The sequence below is a fragment of the Mustela putorius genome, unplaced genomic scaffold, assembly GCF_011764305.1.
Source record: "Mustela putorius furo isolate JIRA1106 unplaced genomic scaffold, ASM1176430v1.1 tig00000228_pilon_pilon_pilon, whole genome shotgun sequence".
Lineage (NCBI taxonomy): Eukaryota > Metazoa > Chordata > Mammalia > Carnivora > Mustelidae > Mustela > Mustela putorius.
This window is the reverse complement of record NW_025421322.1, coordinates 37,814,005-37,835,308: the sequence shown is the minus strand read 5'-3', so window position 1 is coordinate 37,835,308 and position 21,304 is coordinate 37,814,005. Positions and strand designations below refer to the sequence as shown.

The following is a 21,304-nucleotide window of genomic DNA, read 5'->3' as shown; positions in this document are numbered from 1 at the left end:
ACAGTTAACCTGGCGGTGGATGCCCAGGAGTTACGGCTGGGCGTCCCTGTCCTAGGGAGCACGAGGCTCTCTTGGATCCAGCTGACCCTGCAGAGGGGGAGTGGCTGCTGCCTGGGCTGAGGGAACCCCAGGGCCAGGAGGGGGGTGCTTTGGGGACCACCTCCTCTGAAAGCCACCTGAGAACCCAGGCACAGGTCCACAGCAGTGCCCGCCCTTGGCCGCTCCGGGGCAGAATTGGCAAAGAGGGAGCACCAGGCGGACAAGGAGAGGACTCTGCTCCTTTTTGGGGTCTGTCCCTGATGCCATAGGAGGCAGGCCTGTGGGGAATGGGCAGGGGGTACCCCAGCCCGACTGGGGTCCTCTCACGTCCCTCACCGTCCCCATTCACACCCTGGCCCCGTTCCGTCCTCGGGTCAGCGGAGGAGACAAGACCCAACCCGAGTTCGAGAGGACGCTTGGGCTTTGCTGAGGTCTGATGACTGAAAGGGTGGCGGGGGTTATGGGCTCTTCTCCGGAGGACCTGAACAGCCGAGGGGACAGGTGGGACTCATAGGGCAGCGCTGAGAGCAGTGACGGGGTGGGGTGGGGTGGGGCGGGGGGCGGAATCTAACCAGTCATTGCCGTGGTGAAGTTCAGGTCACGAATTCTGGGCTCTGCTGTTAGGTGCGTTACTATCCTGATGCCTTGATGATAGATTGAAGCTTTGACCATTATAAAACCTCCTTCTCGGGCTCTGGTAGAAATTTTTGTCTGACTCTGTTCTGTCTGATAGCAAAATAGCTCCTCAAGCTCTTTTGGATGGTTTGCCTGATATTTCTTTTCCGTCCGTCTTTTTTGCTTTAAACCTGGCGTGTCTTTCCATCTGAAGTGTGTCTTTCATAGACGGCATGCCGTCCGGTCATGTTTTTGTGCGTTCTGCCAATCCTGCCTGTTGCATCGTAGTATGTCATCGGTTGCTATTCAGTTACCAATAAGGTAGGATTTAGCTCTGCCATCTTGCTGTTTGCTCTCTCTCTGTCTTTTTTTTTTTTTTTTTGGTGCCTTGATTTCTCCATTCTTGCATTTTGTTTTTAAATAGCTATTTTCAAGTATAGAATTTTGATTCCTTTGTTGTTTCTTTTACTATTATATGGGGTTTTTTGAAATTATTTTTTTAGTAGTTGCCTTGGGGCTTATAATTTAACATCTTAGCTTTAAAAAGTATAGTTTGGATTGATACCAACTTAATTCCAGTGCTGTGCTGAATGCCCTGTGAGCTCTGCTTCCCCTCTCTTCTGTACTATTATTATCCTACAAATTACATCTCTATATGTTATAAGCTTTTCAACACTGCTTTATTATTATGGCTGTATTCACTTGTTACCATTTAGTGAGACATCATTCTCATACTCGCCTGTAAGTCGGTAGATGTGGTTTCTTTTATTCTTTGAACATATTTGCAACAGCCAATGTCATATATTTACTAATCTCTGGATTCCTCAGGGGGAGTTTCTACTGGCTGTGGATGGACCATACTTTCCTGTGTCTTTGTGCATCTTAGAATTTCCTGTTCAAAACTAGGTATTTAGAATGATGTTGTATGGCGGCTCCGGAAATGAAATTCTCCCTCCCCTCCAGGGTTGAATGTTCTTATTGCTGCTGCCTATGTCTGCTTGCCTTGTGATGTTCTTGGATGACTTCTGTAGAGTCTGTATTCTTCATCGCACATGGCTGTGATGTCTCTGCTTGGGTCGCTTTGCCGTCAGCTAATCACTGGATAGAGATTTCCTTAAATGCCTTGAGCCAGTAAGTCTCCCGGTCTTTGCCAAGAGAATCTATGTGTGTTTTGGGGTACACAGTGCTCTGGCAGGAGGTATAGAGTCCCATCTTAGCCTCTGCTTTCCGCTGGTACAGTCTCAAGGTCACCCAGGAGTGAGATTGGGCCATCCCAAGTGTTTCCTGGGACTGTACACAGTCCTGTGTACATGTGGGGCCTTTTAGATTCCCAGGAGTATATCTAGGTGTTTCACAGTCTCCTATTTCCCAGTTTTTTCCTCTCTAGTTTTATGGTCATCCTCTTGTTAGCTCCACCTGGTAGTGCCCATTGGGCAACCGCAACATTAAAAAAATGGCTTGTGATTGTTTTCAACAAATGCCCTGAGGTTATGGTTTGTCACTGAGCAAGCTGTGAGTCAGATCAAATAAAGACAAGCCACAGGAATAGAACTCTTCAGGGAGCTGCCAGACAGGCCAAATAATGGCCGTTTGGGGGAAGGGAAAGCTCCAAACCTATTCTGCCCTCTCCTGCAGCTGCTGGATGCTGTTTTCCAGAGTTATCATGACTGCTGGGCTGTTGGTTAATGCTTCCATGGGGCTGGGGACAGGGAGAAGGGAATAACCTAAGTTAAAACACCATGAAGCTTTCCTTTCTTACTGAAATTTAGTCTTTTTTTTTTTTTTTGAATAAACAGTTCTTGGATTATTGCAAGTCTGCAGTTAATTTCCAGATTTCAAAACAGCTGATTTTGACACTTCTGGGAGCGTTCTCATTGTTTGGAGGAGCAGATTTTCTGGGGTCCTTACTCTGCCGTTCTGGAAGTTGTCTGCCCAGCAGTGAGGTTCTATGACCTCAGAAAGCCCATTACGGCTTGGGTTCATCATCAGTAGCTGGGACCCACATGACCTCTGAAGCATGTTTCTGCATCCAGGAGAATGGGAGCAATCATCTCTAGCAGCTGGGGGAAGAAGCTTCTTTTTAGACCGTTCCCTTAGGAAAGGGGAGGATGAATGACCTCTATTTTTTAATTTTTCACAGTGCTCACCCCAAGGCTGGCATTTCATTGGTTTCTGGTCTTTTTATGTGGTAAGAATAAAATACCCAGGGCCAGAAGTGGTGTGCTTTTGGCTAAAACACAGATGATTATTAGCAACAGACACAAACTGGAGACTGCTGGAGTCCCTATTTAGAATATTTAGGTGAAGAAATTATGGCATGTCTACTTGAAGCTTAGGAGGAATTAAATACGATGTTGATGAAGAATTTTTGCCGGCAATATAATGGCCCACATATTTTCTTGGCTTTTTTTTTTTTTTTTTTTTTTTTAAGAATTTATTTAAGAGAGAGTGAGAAAGAGCTCAAGGGGGCAAGGAGAGGGAGAAGCAGAAGAGCGCCCGCTGAGCAGGGAGCCCAATGTGGGGTTTGATCCCAGGACCCAGAGATCATGACCTGAGCCTAAAGCAGATGCTTTCTGGACTAAGCCACGCAGGCGCCCCTCCTATTTTCTTGTAAGTAGAGAAAAGAAGGCAACACAACTGCTTTCGTGTTGTTTGCTCTCAGCCCTGGAAGGTGTGTTCAGCGGAAGGACTTGGAGGAAACACGACCAGATGCTCACAGGGCTGCCTTTTGAAGTGCTGGAATTGTGGGTAATTTGTTCCTGTGTCCGTAGCATTTTTAGAAAACTTGGTGATTGGCCACAGCGAGCAAGTATTATTCCCATGATTAGCCAGTTACAAAATGGGAGAAGCTAAGAAGTAGGAAATAAAATCAAGGGTAGTTGTAAGCCTAGGAGAGAAGTTAAGAAGGATTAGATCTCTGGGGACTTTTCCATTTCTGGTTTGGCGTTTCTGTTTTTGATCTCTGCAAGGTTAGGTGACTGGCCCAAGGTGGCGCAGCCAAGACACGGAGGAGGTGGTGCGAGAACCTGGGTCTTCTCTAATAGTTATGACAGGGTCACTATGAACACAAAGTGTCCCCCTTGGAGCTGTCAGTCTGCACCCTTCACTGGTGGTGGTCAGTGCCGGACAGTGGTGGACACTGGACAGTGATGGATATTGGTGGTGACAGATTCAGGAGAGAGTTCACCCAAGCAACTGTCCCCTTGGCTTTTTTCAGGAAGGGTATCAAGGGTGATGCTCTGGTCAGGAATGATTTTCGCCCTGTGGGGCTAGTAGAAGGAAACTTTCTTTGGTGGGCTTTTGCTCAGGGGACCCCGTGGACTCCTGTACATCCTGCCGGGGCCCTGGGGGCCCGTCCACTCTTCTGTCTCACACCAGGCCCAGAAAGGACCATCAAGCCCAGGGCTCTGCTCATGTCTGGGCTGTGGCTCCCAGACCATGGTCTGGGTGGTTCCATAATGCTGATGCCAGGCTCGCTCCCTGGGTCCCCGTTCTGGAGGTCTGGGCCAGGAATCTGCATTTTGGTCAGCACCCTGGGGTTCCTGTGAATAGTTTGTGGCCATGCTTCGAGAAGTGAGCCAGGGAGTGCCGTGTGATGAGCTCCTCTAAAGGAAGAGCTTTGGGATTTGCAGAGAGATGTGGGGGTAGCCTGGGTCTGGCTTGCGACTCTCTCCCACTGTTGGGACATGCGTGTGCCTGGGGCTGGCTATGTGCATCATACACGACGCCCATCTTGCTGGGCTGCTGAGGATGTGGCAGCGGCTTTCCCTGGGACACTGGAGGAGACCCGGGCTCAGCCAGGCAACCGTGATGAGAATGGCAAGTCCAGCGAGGCCATCGGGGCAGGGCTCCCTGAACGTCCGCCCCATCCGGTCGGTGACGATGGCTTCCCACTCCCACACGGACCTGGATCTTACAGCAGACTGTCCTGGGAAGACTGTGCTCTGGGGACAGGTTTGGGGGGTGGGGCGGGGAGGGTGGCAGAGGAGATTAAGTTTCTGCTAACATTTGCTGAGGACCTACTGTGTGCTACAGGTCTGTAATGTCCTTTCTGGCCACTCATGGTGCTCCGGGGAGGAAGCTCAGAGCCGACGGGCATCTGGTGCCACTTCCGGTGTCTGTGTGACTGTGGCCGTGTACCTGGGGCTCCTTTGTCACAGTTCAGGGGCTTGGCCAGGTTCCTCCTTGTAGCCCTTATGGCCACCCTGGGTGGCCCGACCCATCTTACTCCCAAGTGACAGAGGGGACGTGGAGACCCAGAGGCGACCTCTGTCACCTGAGCCCAGTGCTCTCCCCAAGCCCGTCCCTCAAGGCCACCTTCTCCAGCAGAGCCTCTGGGTGGCCAGCATCTGTGCGCTCCAGAGGCTCCGTGGGGCCCCCCCACTGGCCACAGCCACAGAAACTGAGCCAGGTCCTCATTATCCCCAGGGTTTAGCAGGGACAGCCTGGCCCCCAGGCTGGGGTGGCCCTCTCTGTGTGGCCTCCTGGGCCGACGCTGTCCCCCTGGCCTGCACAGGCAGTTCCAGGACACCGGGCCACTAACGAGACAGATGCCGGCCACTCTCACGGTCCAGGGCCATCCCTCATCCACAGACAGCTGGGCAGCTGCTTTAATTAAAAGGGCTCCATGGCTCTGGGGAGATGAATTGAGGACAGCTTCTGTCTGTAAACGCTTCCCGCAGTGTGCACGGAGGTGTCTGGGCAGGCCCTTCCGTGCGGGGCCGGGTCCCTTACTCAGGCTGGGGCTGGGCGTGGGCGGGGCTCGGCAGGTGTCACCGGGAGTCAGCACAGCTTCTCTGGAAACTGGGGATCTCGGCGGCACACCCCAGAATTCTCTCCTCACACCCTCCTGATGATTGTGCCTCTGCGAGCCCAGCAGCTGACTTAGAGGTTTCAGAATGGGGCTCCACGTAGAGTGTTGTCCTCGTGCTCGTCCTTACGCTGTGGTCATTCCCGTGGTCCCCGTCCCCGTGGCCACTGCGGTCACAGGCTCCCGGGCGGCTGGCATGGTGCCCGACACACGCTAGGTGTTTGGTAGTCCGCTGTGGAAAGAAGGAAGGAATTAAACAAGGTGCCCCCTGTGCCGGGCGCGGGGAAGGGAGAAATGACACAATGCTTTCATCCTCTGAGATGGGATGGAGGGAGAGGTCCCTGTCCCGGACGGCGACGGTCTGTTCCTATGGACGCAGGCGGACACCCTGACGTCAGCCCACCTCTTACCCCCTCCCCAGCCCCCATGCCCCTTGGCTAGCTTCCCTCCTCCCCTGGGACCCAGAGCATTGCTCTTTCATGTGTGGACAGCCTGACCTTGCTCTGACAGCAGGTCGCTCAAGGGACAAGAGTTTGGGGCAGGTGGGGTCTGGATTCGAGTCTCCACTTTGCCAGCTGGTCAGCCGAGCGACCTTGGCGGAACCCCTAAGCCTCAGTTTCCTGGTTTAAAATGCATTTGTAGTGGTTGTACCCACTGTGCGCGCTTTGGGGTTTGGGGGCACCCGGTACCTGGCTGACATCGGTATGCTTCTGGTGGTCTTGTTTTCACGGAGTCTCTCTTTGCACGAATTTACACTGTAGCTCCACTCTGTTCGGGATGCTGGGGACACGTAGGGCGGTGGATAGCACGGTCTAGAGTGCTCCACGCGGGGTCCCGCGTGCGTGACTCTGCCCACCCCGGCTTCCGGGGTCTGCATGCGGCAGAGGAATGATGCAGGCGGTGACTGACCTGGAGACCAGCAGGGCAGCCCCTGGCCACTCGGTCTGGATAGGCAGATCACGCCTATGTCCTTGGCAGTGCCCCTTGCACAAAGTCCTTGGAGGTTTCTGGCAAAACACAGGTCTTATACACACCGGGAGAGGGGCCCCTCACTGAGGAGTCCCACGTGGGCCTGGCCTGCCTAGTGAACCTATTTATTTACAAACTACCTACTGCTCCCCCTGCTCAAGGATGCAATTTACTCAAACTTTCCATCCCGTGCGAAACGGTGCCAGGGAGACAGACCTCACAAGGGACCTTCCTGGTCCTGCCCTTTGGCGAGCTGCCGCCCCCTGTGTGCCAGGCATGGCCCCCAGGCTCCAGAAACAAGCTGGGGTTGGAGCCGGCTCTTGAGGTGTCCCTACTGGTCTGAGGGGGGTAGACAGGCTCCCCTGTGCAGATAACCCAGGCAGCTTTTATAAAGCGCCCTTTAGAGGGGACAGAAGGGTGTGGGGCTTCTCAAGAGACGGCTGGTGACAGTGGACTCGTAGTCCCTGTGACGGGCAGACCCGTAGGGAATGGGGGCTCCAGGGAGGGCCAGGGCAGCCACTGGCCCACAGACACAAGTGCCTCTTTCTGAGATGATGAGGACTTAGCTGTATGGGAGGGCCTTTGCAAACACGGTCTGTGCCTCTTGTCAGATGCACCGGGATGCTGGCCTTTCAGAGAAGGGGAAGGTCAGACGCCCCCATGCCTTTTTCCCATGCCACCCTGCTGGAGCGCCCTGGTGGCTCGCTACCTCCGTCTGACCTCTCAGACAAGTCCCACTTCCTCGTGGGAAGCATTTTCTTGGTTCCCAAAGCCATTTGAGCTTGAAACCACCAGCCAAAGGGAGCCAAGAAGCAGGAGTGCTTTGACTCAGCACCGTGGGTCCCCTCTACTGAGCCATTCCAGCCCGAGGCTGAGGGGGAAGGGGATGAGCCTGTAGGCAGGGTGTGGAGCAGAGGAGGGGTGCTCAAGGTCAGCAGCACAGCATGTGCCAAGGTCCTGAGGCGTAAGGCAGAGCAATAAGAATAGTGTGCACCTGGGACAAGCCCATGGACAACATTTACAGGGCATCTTAAGAACTGAAAGGCAAAATCAAAGCACCAGGGCGTCCTGGGAGAGGACCTTGACCTTAGGGAAGCCCGTGTCTGGTACTAGTGTCTGTATGTCAGCCACTCACAGGAAGCCTCGGGGGAAGGCATGCTGTGTGCTTGGTCTCTAGGACAGAGCAGTGGAAGCCTGGTCCTGAAGTCGGGCAGATGAACAGGAGTCGGGCCAAGCAGGTCTGCCTTGGAGCCCAAGTTTTTCCACTCTGCCTTGAGACTGGGGGACACCTTGGGTTCCTCTTATGTAAGGGAGGTCCAGGCTGCGTGTGTCTGTGCGAGTGCACGTAGGTTTCTCACAGGTGCTGGAGGCAGACTTTCCGGATGAACTTGGCGTGGGGTTTTGTGGTGATGGAGGCTTGTCCACCATGGGGTCGTACTTGCTTAGGCAGGCGACTCGGCTGAAATAGTTAATCCTCGCAACTTCAAGGGGCTGGCAGTATTATTATTCCTGATTTGCCAACATGGAAACTGAGACAGAAAGGCTACGCGCCAAACATTGTTCTAGGTTTTCATGTGCCCTCACATTTAGTGCGTGTTTACTATTAAAAATGAGGGAAGTGGGGAAGCGGGCATGTAACATTCTTCAGTTTTTATCTTGCTCCTTTTTTTGTTATTCTCAACAAAGTGCCCAGGGACACAGAGGGGTGTGTGTGTATGTGTGTATGTGTGCATCTATGCACGCCTATCTGCATGGGTGTGTGCATGTGCCGCAGGTGGTGGGCACGTCTTTGCATGTGCGTGTCTATGCATGCACAGGGTCTGAGATCCAGTTTTCTCCCCTGTGAGATGGACAGGAGCATCCCAGTGCCGGCCACCTGGCAGAAGGGAAGCCAGGACGCACAAGGGCTTGTCCGGGGCTGTCTGTGTCTGCACCGAAGGCCGGGTTCTCCTCGGGTCTGGTGGGCAGTGTCTGTCTGCACCGATCTGCTTTTGGGGTTCGGCCTCTAAGCTGGTGAAAGGGAACATCTACGAATTTCTTACTGTAAGCCGTGCTGCGGTGCGTCCCCATGTCTCGGGGGCTCAGCGTGGTACATGGGGTGTTTCCTCTCCGTGTAGTTGCTGCGGGCCAGGAGGGCGCTGTTCCCGGTGGTCACTCAGGAGCTCCTGCCAGCCAGAGGCTCTGTCCTCCCGAGATCCTGAGTCCTCTGCATCTTTCGGGAGGGAGGGGCGGGGAGAGGGAGAGGGGGTGGACAGAGAGGGAAGGGGAGAGACACAGGAAAGGGGGGTGGAGAGAATCGTGAGGCCGCTGCTGATGGGCCAGGCCGGAACCCCGCCGCTAGCACTGAGTCATACGGCCGTGTCTGTGTGCAGGGGACAGTGTGGGCCGCTGTGTGTGCAGGCGCAGGAAGAGGTCACGAATGTGGGTGGCGCCCGCCGTCGGGGCTGGAACCCACCCGCGTCTGTTGCTTCTTGACAAAATGAGCATCTCTCCACTCTCGAGGCCCTGGAAGCGGGTTTGCTGCCGTCAGGCTCCCGCAGGTGCTGAGCAGGGAACGAGTTCGGCTCTTCCGGCTCTGCGGTGCCCTGGTCTCTGCGGTGCCCTGGTCTCTGCAGGCCCTTCCTGCACGGCGGGAGCTCCACGGAGCAGCCCTGCACCAAGGACCCAGTTAGAGAGGCAGAGTCCCAGGCCCTCAACCCTCCTGGCTCAGGACCCACAGGGTCCTGAGATCCCAGGCCGTCCAGTCCCTGTGAACACTAGAGCTCAAGAAGCCTCGTTTGAAAAGACACATGTGCAACATTGCTTACCTTCAGTCAGCTCAGGAGGTGTCCCAGGGGCACAGATGTTCAGCTCTAGACGTGCACCCTTGTCTTTGCTCCAGGCCCTGGTGGCTCCAGGGGCTTGAATCATGTCCATTTCACAGATGAGGGACGAGGGTCTTGGCATCAGGCTCTGTAATTCCGTGTCACTTGGAGCCCTGTGTGTCCCGAGGTCCTTTTGGGATTCAAGCTGAGGAGGAGAGACCCCTCCCAGAGAAGGTGGCCTTTGCACGAAGGGCCTTTGGAGAGGGCAGGTCTCCATCCGGTGGAGGGCAGGAATGTCTGAACAGAGTGGTGGACCTGCCAGCACAAGGGGTGGTGGCCGCCCGCTTTGATCCCCTGCACTTAGAGCCAAGGGCAATTCAGCTTTCCAGGCTTTGCCTCTTCCTCCCCAATGTTCTTTCCGGTGTGAACGGTGTGAGCTCCACTCGTTCCCGCCCTCTCGTGCACTCCAGCGTGCATCAGCCCTGGGAGACCCTCTCCGTCAAACAGAGGATGTATCAGTTGTTACTTAGCGAATGGGCGTGAGGCCTTGCTTGATCTCACGTTTTCTCATTCGGCCCCAGACTTTCAAAAGTCAGCTACATTTTGTGTCCTTTTCTCCGTGAACTTCATTTTTTAAATGTGGGCTTGTTTTACCACATTTTCTTCTAGTTTCTGTTTTTGAGGGGGTGGTTTGTACTGGGTGGGGAGGAGCTTTCACTGGGAAGGGTCACAAGAGGCAGGAAGGAAAAGGCGGGCTTCCAGCATGTTCTGGAAGGTGCCAGTGCCATCATCCCTGCAGTGGGACTGGGGCTGCCTTGTGGTTTCAGGGGCCTGTGGCAGGGGCTCAGGTCGGGGGAGATAGAGACCTCTCCTCACCTAAGCGGGGGAGTAACAGCGGCGTCCGCACACCGGAGCCGGGTAGGGTGGGGGGTAACAGCGGTCACCGGCAGAGGGCAGCCCCTCCCCCAGAGTGAGGGGGTTTTTAAGGCACTTAGCTCAGTTCCTGGCTGAGCCAGTGCCCGTCCACTGCCGTGGTGGTTGTGGTCAGCGGCTCCTCTGCCATGGACGGGTGGGGACTTCTGATGAGAGACTCAGCCCAGGACCGGTGTCCCTTCGGGAAAGCATTAATGGCTCTTCCGTCTGCTGCTCCGGCTCTGGACGGGCCCAGGGAGACCCCGGCTGCGGCAGGACCGGGTCCCTGTGGCCCGAGAGCGCCCGCCAGAGGGCGCCCGTGCCTCTTCGGTCGCTGCGGGCTGTCCGCGGAGCAGACGCCGGAGGCTGACTGTGCGGACACGGGAGAATGGCCGGAGGGACGGACGGAGGCGTCCAGCCAGTCTCAGCCCCTCACACGCTTCCCTGTCCCGAGGCAGAGGCAAAGTGGTCTGGAGGGTGCTGGCTGGGCCACCACCTGCTGCCCCCAGCCTGGTCTTCACCACTGGGCCGGAGGGTGCCAGTGTGCGCGGACTCTGCCCCTGCAGCCCGTGCTCCCCGAGCTGCGCGCCGGGGGCCTTCTGCTGGCCGAGGTCCCCCGTGGCTGCTTCAGGGCTGATGTCTGTCACCCGTGTCCCCAGGACCCAGCGGGGGTTGGTTAAGGGAGCCCAGGCACCGTGGGTGCCGACAGGGGAGCGGTCCTCCGATGGAGGGCCAGTGTCCAGTCTGCGTGCCCCACCCCGCCCCTCCCGAGCAGCCCACGGGGAGGGCGATGCCACCGAGAACCTCGACTTCCCCAGAGCGGCCTCCATACCCGCCACCCCCCGAGCCCCTGTGGCCGGCCTGTGGCCAGCTCAGCGCCGCCTCCCAGAACCGCACGGACCCCAGACCTCCGCCACGCCCCCTTCCCTCACGCCCCGGTAGAAAGAAGGAAGAGCTTTGCTTTAAAAACAGTGGCTTCTTTACTCTTTTCATTGAAGGAAAATTCATACAACAAAGCTCACTCGTTAGCACCTTCAGTCCAGGGCGTTTCGTACATCCGCGGACGTGTACAACCACCTCCTCCGCCTGGTTCCCAGACGATTTCCTCTTCCCCAGAGAGGACTCTGGACCCCGCAGGCGTCCACCTGGTACCCCACCCCCCTCCCGCCCCCAGCCTCGGGCCCCCCTCGTCTGCCTCCTGCCTCTCTGGATTTGCCTGTTCTGGGCCCTGCCGGGGATGGAGTCCGGCTGGATGCGTCCTTCGTGTCTGGCGCCTTCCCCCCAGCGCAGCATTTCCGGACCCACGCACGTCCTTCCCTGGTCGGGACAGCCTCCCTCCTCAGGGCCGAGCAATACTCCGTCGCAGGGAGGGACACCCATTCATCCATCCCTGGGTGGACATGTGGGTCGCCGCTCCCTCTGGGCCGCTGGGAGGAGCGCCGCTGTGAACGCGGGGTTCAAGTATTTGAATGCTTGCTTTCAGCTCTGTGGGCTCTAGACCTCAGAACTGCTAAAAATAATTTTTAAAGAATGTATTTCTCTGCACTGAGAGCAGAGAAGGCCGCCGAGCCACCACGAAGCCCAGCTTCGTGTCCCACTGACGTCCAGGTGGGCACCTCCGGTCCGGAGCAGCGTCCCCTGCATACACCTGTCCCCACCGCGCCCCGGCTGCCCGATTCCCGCCTTGCAGGGACGTTTTACGGAGACACACGGGGCTGCCCAGGCTGCGTCCTCATTCATAAATTGGGATGATAACACTTCATTGGACTGGGTCCTCCCGTCATGAAGGAAGAGCCTGGGCTGGGGTTTCTGGGCGTCCGCAGTCTGAGAGGCGCTCCTGGGGCGACCACAGAGCAGCGAGAGGACGCGGTGTCCGCTGAGCTGCGGGAGTGGGCGCCAGGGAGCGGTGCTGAGTGACGGGCTCCCCGTGGCCAGCTCGGGCTGTGTCCCCCCCGGGCACCCCGCGTCCCGTCCGCCCGCCCTCGCACAGCGCAGAGGAGGAGGAAGGCCGGTCCGGAGCTCCTGTCAGAAATCCACGCCTTATAAGCTTGTCTGTTTTTCAAAAATAAATTTTTAGGTTCCCTTCCCCCCTTAAGACATAAAATGAAGGGAAACCAAAAGGGAACTATTTGGAAGATCAATAATAATTTTAAAAGCATATGAGGGAACTGTGCTTTCATTAAAGAAAACCCCCCATCTGCCAGGTTTTCCTCCAGAGAACACGGGGTGCCAAACCTGTGAATAAGCAAGTCTCAGGGGCTGCCTCATGGCTCCAAGAAGGGCTGAGGGCTTGGCACCTGGAGAGCGAGGGCCCTGGGTGAAGAGCCTCTGTGTTCTCATCTGTGGAATGGGACCCGGCGTGCGGGAGTGGAGCTCCCCACAGGGCATTATAGGAGGGGCTGCGGCCACCCGGCAGGTCTGTGCGGGCCTCGGTGTGGCTCTCCCGTCTGTGTGGGGGCAGGGCTGGCCCCAGCCCACGTGGGGAGGTGCCGCCACGGGCAACGGCACCTCTTGCTGCCTCGGTCTGTGCATCTGCGAAGTGGACCGACTGGTGGTCACTGCCCCAGCGGGCTCACGGCCACGGAGGGAGGGGGGCAGTGACGTGTGGTGGGGCTCACTGACCTTCACTGGCCCTCCCGCCTCCCCTTTCCTGCCTTCTGTTCTCTGGTTCTTGTCTCCTTTCCCCCCATTTCTGGAGCATCACGACCTTGGTTTTAGACAGACAGATGGTCTGTTTTATTTTGTTTAATTTTGTTTGGCCTATGCCACGTTTTAAAATGCCTAATTAGATACCAATTAGATTCCACATTAAAAAAAAATTGGTATTTCCAGCTTCTCCTTAAAAGTCAGGAAGTTGAGTCGCCCTGGCCTCTGCCCTGTGGACGGGTTGGGGCGCAGCTTCCTTCTCAGAGGCCCGAGCTGTCCCCTGGGCCATGCACCCTCCCCCTGGTTTGCTCACCCCCTCCCCACCATCTCCCTGCAGATGACCCAAAGCGCTTGTAAGAGAAGCCACTTTAGGTGCAGGGCGTGTGGGCGGCAGAGGGCTGTGTTGTCCATACAAAACCCCTCTTCATTGTTTGCAGTCGTGCTAAAGTGTAGAGCAGGTGAGAGTTCACCAGTCATGATCAAAACACTGGCTGAAGCCCGAAGACTTATTGGGGAACAGACCGACTGTAAGTAGGGCTGACTGGGCTGGGCGCAGACACGGGCGTAGACACGGGCGGAAGGATACACCCCATCCCTCAGGTTAGGGAATTCTCCTCTGTGGTTGTGCTCGTCCTCAGGGTGCTGAAATGACTTCAGTGGCTCCGGACATCACACTCTAGCACCCTCCTACTCTGTCAGGAAAGTGCAAAAGGCTTATAGGTTCAGGGCTTGGCTGGCGACCTAGTCAGAGCCCACAAGAAGCATCGGCCCCTCTTGGTTTGAAAGGGAGACCTGCACATAAGTCCAAGGTCATGTGGTGGGACTCAGTTCTGTTACATTGCAAGAAGGGTGACCCCACCTGGGGCAGCTGCACCAAAGGGCATCCCTCTCTGATGAACGTGGACAAGCTTTGTAGTATCAGGGAGGGACTGCTTTACTCCGTAGTCCAGAGAGAAAGCCCTGGCTTAGAGGGTCGAGGTGGCTTTCCCAAGGTCATGGTCAGTAAGTGGCAGATGGCGCCTGATACAGACCTTGGGAGTTACAGACCCTACCCAGGAACTCCCGAGAACTCTTCCTGCCCGCTCTCCACCTCTCCGTCCCCCATGGGCCCCATGAGTCATTTTCCTTTTTGGTGTTTGCAGACACCTGGGTCTTAATAATCATGTGGCGCTCGTTGGGCGCAAGACCAGGGCCGTGGGAGGGAGGATGAGTGGGTTGCTTGTTGCATTCTGAGGTGGGGAGCCAGCCAGGAAGCACACGGGGCTGAGGGCAGCTCCCCTCCCTGCTCAGAGCCACCCTGAGTCACTCTTTAATGGAAAATGCGCCTATTTTAATTCCTATCAGCACAAAAACCTTGTGTGTCCTTTATAAATATTTCATTCTCTGCCAGCAGCGAGTTCCCACTGCCCAGTGCCTGGGTACAGCCACCTCCCTCCCTCCGCAGGGCGATCCGTCCCTGCCCCAGGGGACTCTGGGCCAGAGCTGACGGCCACGACCACCCTCACTCAGCCCCGGCTGGGATGGCTGCTGTCACTCAGGCAGCAGCCCAGCAACCCCTGCACTTGACAAAAGAGAATGAGGGTGCCTGAGGAGAGAGGTGACCACCCAGGGCCCCTGAAGGGCAGAATCAGGTCTCCAGCCTAAGCTAGCCTCATGCTGGGGGCCAGTCTTGTCCCCTTCAGTGCGGTGTCCTGGAGTGGGAATTCAGAGGTAGGTTGATCTCTTCTGGCCGGGGAATCAGGGCGGGCTTCAGGGAGGGGTGGTCCATATCAGGGAAGCTTGGCCAGCTGTGCCGTGCTAAGCTTGGGGAGGTCATTTAGGCTCGCTGTTGATGGGCCCAGGTTCCCAGGGAGCTCTAGGGAGCCACAGACAGTTCTTGAGCACTGGCGTGTCAGGAGCGAGGCTGGTCCGTGCCTTACTTATTTTTCCCAGTGCAGAGCGCCTGCTGGACACTCACGGCATCTTTAATGAAACACTGCCCAGAACAGGAGCAAGGGCTGGGTAACTTCTCATACCTACCTGGTGGCTGTCAACTCTGGGAAAGTCTAGTAGGAGCCAGCCAAGACCACAAGGCGTCTCTTGCAAGGGAGGGCTGCCTTCTAGCCATGGCTGGCTCTTCGGGGAGCCCCAGACCCAATAGAAATGCTTAGTTTTCTGACGCTCCGTCCCTGTATCGCTCCCCTCTAGAAAGCTGGGGCCTCTTCGTTTTATCTGTCACCCAGCTGCGGTGAGGAGACGTGGGCCTTCTCAGCAAGCCTCTCCCAGGACAGGTCAGGGAGGCCCGCCAAGTATACTGATGGGGCCATGAAACCAGCTGGATGAGACAGTATCTTGGACAGAGCTGCCCCCCCCCCAATTCCAGGCACCCTGGGCTCAGTGGTGGGCTCGGGACTGGCCATACTTCCCAGACAGAGCCCGGAAGGCAGAAACCATTGGCCGGTGATGCTTCCATCTTGGTTCCGCACACCTCCCCTGTGCCGTACTCCGGGATCTCAGAGGTGCGTCGGGCGTGGGCAGTCCTGCCCTCAGAGCTCACGATCTGGCCAAAATGCAGTGGGAGGAAGGAAGGGGAGGGCCCCCTGCCAACGGCCTGGCCCATGGTGGCCTCAGCTGGGATCCTCATGCAGGGTTGCTTCGTGTCTGTGGGTCAGAGCAGTGCGGTCTGGGGGTGGGGCTGCCCTGGAGGGCCCCGGGCCCCACCCTGGCCCCCGGCCCCGCTCAGTGCTCACCTCTAGGTATCATCACCAGGGGTTGAGGGTCCCCCCAGGAGTTTGGGGACACAGCTGCTCGCAGGCCGGGGACCTGGGGATCTGACGAGAGCCCGCTGCTCATTCCAGCCTCATCTCTCTGCTGTTTCACAGATGGGGAAACTGAGGCATCTTGGGACGGGGCAGGGGCAGAGCGGAGTCCACAGACAGCTTTTCAAAGCGGGGTTTATTGGTTTTATAGTCCGTTGGCCCTTTTCAGATGTGAAGTTTCGAAAGCCCGTGGCTGGCCTGCTGTGTGGCGTTGGGGTGGCGTGGCTGCCTCGGGGCCTCACTTTGCCCCTCTGAGCATGGGGAGGCCGGCCTTCTCCAGCACTGACTTCACGCCTCCTCATGACGAATAACCTTGCAGCTCTTAGAATGCGCCAGCCCCTCCTGGGCTTAGCTCATGGGCACCGTCCTGGAGTGGGGGTTCATGTGCTGGAACCTGGGGGACAGGGCCCAGGGCCTTCTTTCAATTCTCCTAAAGCTTCTTCCCCATAAGCACCCGCACCAGCTCCACCTTCCCGCTCTGCCTGCCCTGCTCTTAGCGCTCCTGGTGGGGGGGGGCCAGGATCCTGGGGCTCAGGACTGGTTCTGGGCCCTGCCCCCTTCTGACAGAGAGGGTCCAGGCCCAGGGAGAGGGGCTGATTGGTAAGAGCAAGACGGGGCCTGACGCACAGAGCAATGTCCAAACATCCGATTTCTAGCCGGGGTGGGCAGCCTGAGCAAACTCCTGTTCATCCATCAAAACCCCAAAGGCTCCTTAGAGGCAGTAACCCCAAGCTGATGTCCCAGGCCGAGCTGGGTGCTCCTCTGTTCTTCCCTGGCCTCTGGCATGTACCCGGCAAAGCAAAGGATTCGGACACTGTGCTTTGCCTCCCTGGGAGCTGGTGGTCAGGTCTCTTCCTGATTCTCCAGCAACCCACACAGGGCCTGGCCTGGGGAGGGCTGTAGGTGGCATTCAAGCCCTGGTCCCACCTTGCACACTTCCTGGGCTCCAAGCTCTGGATGTACCACTCAGGGGAGCGAAGCCGGGTCTCAGGAGCTGGGGTCCCTCCAACAAGGACTCTGCTGCCTCAGGGCACCATGGGCCCTTGAATTTGATTCAGACCTGCGTCCTTATCAGCTCCGGTGCGGGGCCATGAACCTGTGAGCATCTCTAGGGCGGGGCCTTCACTTGACCCAGTGCCACTCCAGTCCCTCGCGGCCAGCCCCACGGCCCTGTGCAGACACTGCTGGGGGGAAGGATGGGGGCCAGAGCCTGCCCGGGCTTGGGAGGCTGGGGTGACACCCGGCGCTCAGGGGTGAGGGAAGCAAGCTGGGGAAGGTGGCATGATGGGGCAGCCCCTCAGACAGACTCCGGGGTGCTTTGTCTGAGCTCCCGTGTCCTGGATGTTGGGGAGCATGGTGTTGGGGTGCAGCACTGAGGGCTGCTTTTCAGACTGTCCGTGCAGTCACCATCCTGGTCAGCAGTCCCCATCCCCGGGGACCTGGCCCCTTGTGGCCACCCAAGCAGCCTATCAGGGCCAGCACTGAGGCCCGTGAGCAAGTCTGTCTGTGACCCTGCACATGCAGAAAAACCAGCAGGAAGCGGGGCAGGGGACACAGCTTGGTGTGGATGGACGCTGCGAGCTGCTGCGTCCCCTGGCTGCAGGGAGCTTTGCACACAGTGGCCCAGCTGGTGGGGCTTGGGGGTGATGCTCGTGCTGGTCAGTGCTGGTCGCCTGCAGGACTGGCAGGCCCAGGGCTGGGGAAGGACGGCCCCAGCCCCTGCAGGGCGACGACAAGGTGCTCTCCTCTCCCTTTCCCAACCTCATCCCCCGCATCCAGCCTGTGAGTTGAGGGACGCTGCCGAGGTCCCACGGCAGCGGTCCAGAGGCCTCCGTCGGGGATGATGTGGTTTCGGTGCCCGGTACATGCCTTCTGAACGCTGTGGAAATCATGGTTAGACATTGCTTTGCCAAAAGGATGAGTTACTCATTTGCAGTGGTGGAAGGACCAACGGTCTTGTCCTAGGTGGGATTCCTGAGGTTACGTTGCCCCTGTAGGGCTCGGAGGTGGAGGAAGAACTTGTTCTGGTGCCTGGGGGGCCTGGAGACTTAGTGGGAAGACCGGAATGGGGAGGTAGCTATAGCTTCTGGGCTCCCAGGACTGGTCCTAAGTGGGGTTTAGGGATACAGATGATCAAGAACAGGCAGGTCTGCCTGGGGGTCCGCCCTGGCCTCGACACCCATGCCCTCAACCTCCGTCTAAGGCCCCCTCATCCTGGGCACTGGGAGGGCCCTCATCATGGGCTGGCTGGCTGGAGGCCCTTGAGAAGATTTTGGGGGAAAGGAGTCCTTGTGGATCCCCCGTGACAAGCACAGGGCCTGGGACGCAGTCAGTGGTCTAGACACGTCTGAATGGAAAACGTTGGAGCAGATGAATACGGCTCCCAACCCAGGGAGGCCAGAGTGCGTCCACCCAGCCAGTCGCAGACGAAAAGCTTCATCTTTTCAGGACCTGAGTTGTCACACAGGTTCTGTGAGAACACTGGAGATCTGTACCGCTGTCCTCTGGGGAAGGAGAGGCAGTCCTCCCCGAGTCTGGGGTGGGTACATTTTAGCAGCTCTCCTCTGACCCCAGTACCTTGTAGGCAGGATGTACACTCGTGGATGATAAGTATGTTCCAGCATTCCCTGCAGCTCACCATCAGGGTGCACACCCTGTGCCTCGAGTATTGTCTGCGTGCATACACACATGTACTACATGCAAACCATCCGTCCGCAAAGGTCGGTGCGCTGTGGCTGTATTGTGTATGTGGTTTAGGTACTGGTGTCATGTACATGGTGTGTGTGCCTGTATGTTCCCGGTGCAGGTGTCCCTCTACCTGCTCATATACTGTTACGTTCCAAAGGCATGTGTATATATTCTGTGGAAAGTACCCATAGACGCGACGTCTGTGTATCACACAATTTAGGCATACTCTGTGTGTACATGTGATAGATGTAGACCCGTCCACATGCAGTGCCCGCTGCGTTGTATCTGAGCAGAGACAGTGAGCAGATCCAGTGTACAGTAACATGGAGTGTATCCGTTAGGGCCTTTGCAGGAAGTAGCACTCTCAATCTGAGAATTCAGCAGGCTATTTATAGACTCTTCTGGAAAGTGTGGGTCTGGCGGAGGGAAAGCAATCCAGGAGGGTGTGGCATTCTGGATGAGCGATGACACAGAGCTGTCTGTGTGTCCGGGAGCAGTCACTGAACTGTGGGCCGCAGCTGTGAGCCTGCTGGCAGGGGTGGCTTGTTGCCAAGGTCCTCACCTTCCTCTCTTCCTCTGACCTCCTGACCAACTAACTGGAAACCAGAGAGCAGGGAGGAGGTGGGTGCGTCCGGCCGGGGAACTTGAAGACATCCCGCCTGGCTATCTCTTTCCGGGAAGCATTGCACACTTAGCAAATGGTCTGCCATTGTGGCGAGAATGCTCCAGGGCCCAAACCATGGGGCCATAGATATATTCATGTGGAAGGCCTGGAACTTTGGGGTGTTCACCTCCCACACTCTGTCACGCACACACCTACTAAGGCATGACCCCACTGTAATGGAGCAGTGAGATATACCACGGGGCGTCAGAATGATGGAGTCCGTTCATTCTGCAGAAAGACAGATGGCAGGCGACCGGACGCGGGGTTTACAGACATACCACTGTCCAGCCATGGGAAGGAAACTGCTTCTGACCATCACTGCTGGCAGGAATGGGTGGGGTCTGGGCACCCCATGGGCAGGTTTGGGCCTGGTCAACGCCATGTTGGTTTCCTCTAGAAAATGTATCACATCTGGAGCCGCCAGGTAATATTACCACCTGGAGCCGCTAGCTAATATTACCACCTTCGTCAGTTTCCAACCACCTGCCGGTTGCCACCCTCCATCTGGCTTTTGTGTGAGCTATGCAGGTGAGCTCTCTGGAGATACAGTGGGATCCCCACCCCTGCATTTTGTATAAATATAAACCCTCTTGTTTACCAAGATGTGCTTCTTTCTTTCCTGAAGACCTAAGCCTCCATCTGGCATCATTTCCCTCTAGGAAGAAGAACTTCTTTGGTAATTATTCTGTGCAGATCTACCGGTAACGGGTTTTCTTGAATGTAAAAATGTATTTTGACTTCATTCTTAAAGGATATTTCCTTTGGATGGACAATTCCGGGGACACAGTCTTTTTTTTTAAAATTTTTATTTATTTATTCATTCATTCATTCATTCATTCATTTATTTATTTATTTTAAAAAGCTCCTTGAAGATGTTATTCTACCATTTCCTGGCCCCCATTGTTTATGATTAGAAGGAAGAGGTATTCGAATTGTTCTCCAGGGGATACCTTGTTTCTCTCTGGCTGCCTTTAGGATCTCTTGGTTTTCAACAGTTTGACTCTGATGTGTGGTTTTGTGTTTATCCTACTTGGAGTTCACTGGGCTTCTTGAATCTGTAAATCTGTGTCTTTCACCAAATTTGGTTAATTTTGGCTATTCAAATTTCTTTGGTCTTTTCTCTTTTCCTTCTGGGATGCCTTTTGATGCTCTCCTGAAGGTGTCTGAGGCTCTCAGAATTTATGATGATTTGTATTGCTCTCTGTTCTTCAGCTTGGACTTCTATTGCTGCATTAGTCACTCTCCCATTACCTTTCTGTTTCCCTCTTCTATCCTACCTGGCCTGACTACAACTTCATTTTTCCTTTTTTTGCGAGGATTATGGGGTTTTTGAGGGGCTGGAGGTCAGTGATGGCTCAGGAGGATTGAGGACCAGAGAAGATGAAGAGAAGGCATCTCGGAGGCAAACAAATGATGTCTTCTCTCTAGTAAGAGTATGGACCCTGGGGCAGGTAGGACATGGCACAGATTCCTGCCAGGGGAGGGACAGACAGACCATAAGTGATAAAGACTTGGTAGAGAGGTGTGGCCTTGGGCAGTCAGATGAAGTTTCCTGTGGGAGACTGTAGGGACCAACCAGACCCCAAGACCTCTACCCCCTTGCCCACTGAGTACCAGGCCCTGGACTAGGTGCCGTCTGACTCAGCAGATCTGCACAACCCCACCTGGGAAGTATTATCCCATGTAACAGAACTTAGGGTTGGAATAGGTTGCCTGGTGTCCAAGATAATACAGCTGGTTAAAGGACTAGGAGCCTGTGAGCATATGGCCTAGGGTAACGCCAGGGAAGCCTTTCTTGATGGGGCAGGATTTGAGATGTTGGAAGGCCATGTTCATCCTCCAACCTCTTGGTCCCAATACTGCCTATGATTTGAGGTCCAGTTCCTTCCTTCCTTCCTTTCTTACTTTCTCTTTCTGGGCAGTATTAGTCCCAGAAGTTGAACTAGAGCCTACTCTGAGTCTCATGTTCTTCCAGCCATGTTGTACAGACCTTGTCCTCGCTCTGATATTATTACTAAGTAGCTGAAGGATTCCTGGGGGGTAACTGCACCTTTCTAGCACCCCATCCTCATTCTGAATGGGCAAGAATATGGACTCAACTTTGCACAGTTGACATAGGGGATTGATGAAGTGATGTGCTTCGAAGTTTCATGAAGAATTTCAAAAGCACTTACACCTGTGTGGTTCTTAGAGGATTACTTGCTCTCTCTTTCCTAAGAAGCACAGTGGTGCAACTGTATTCCTTCATTTATTAAAGAAATAATCTACAAGCTACATGTTACTCCAGGTGTGGGGGATCCAGCAATGAACAAAACAGATACAAGTCTTTGCCCTCATGGTGTTTATATTACATACTCTG

The 21,304-nt window shown here is 55.8% G+C and overlaps 1 protein-coding gene across 1 annotated transcript in view; it reads left to right on the top strand.

Moving 5' to 3' along the window:
* Nucleotides 1-21,304, top strand: part of KCNK9 (potassium two pore domain channel subfamily K member 9) — an 84,750-nt gene that overhangs the window by 50,067 nt on the left and 13,379 nt on the right. The gene's annotated exons all lie outside the window — the stretch shown is intronic.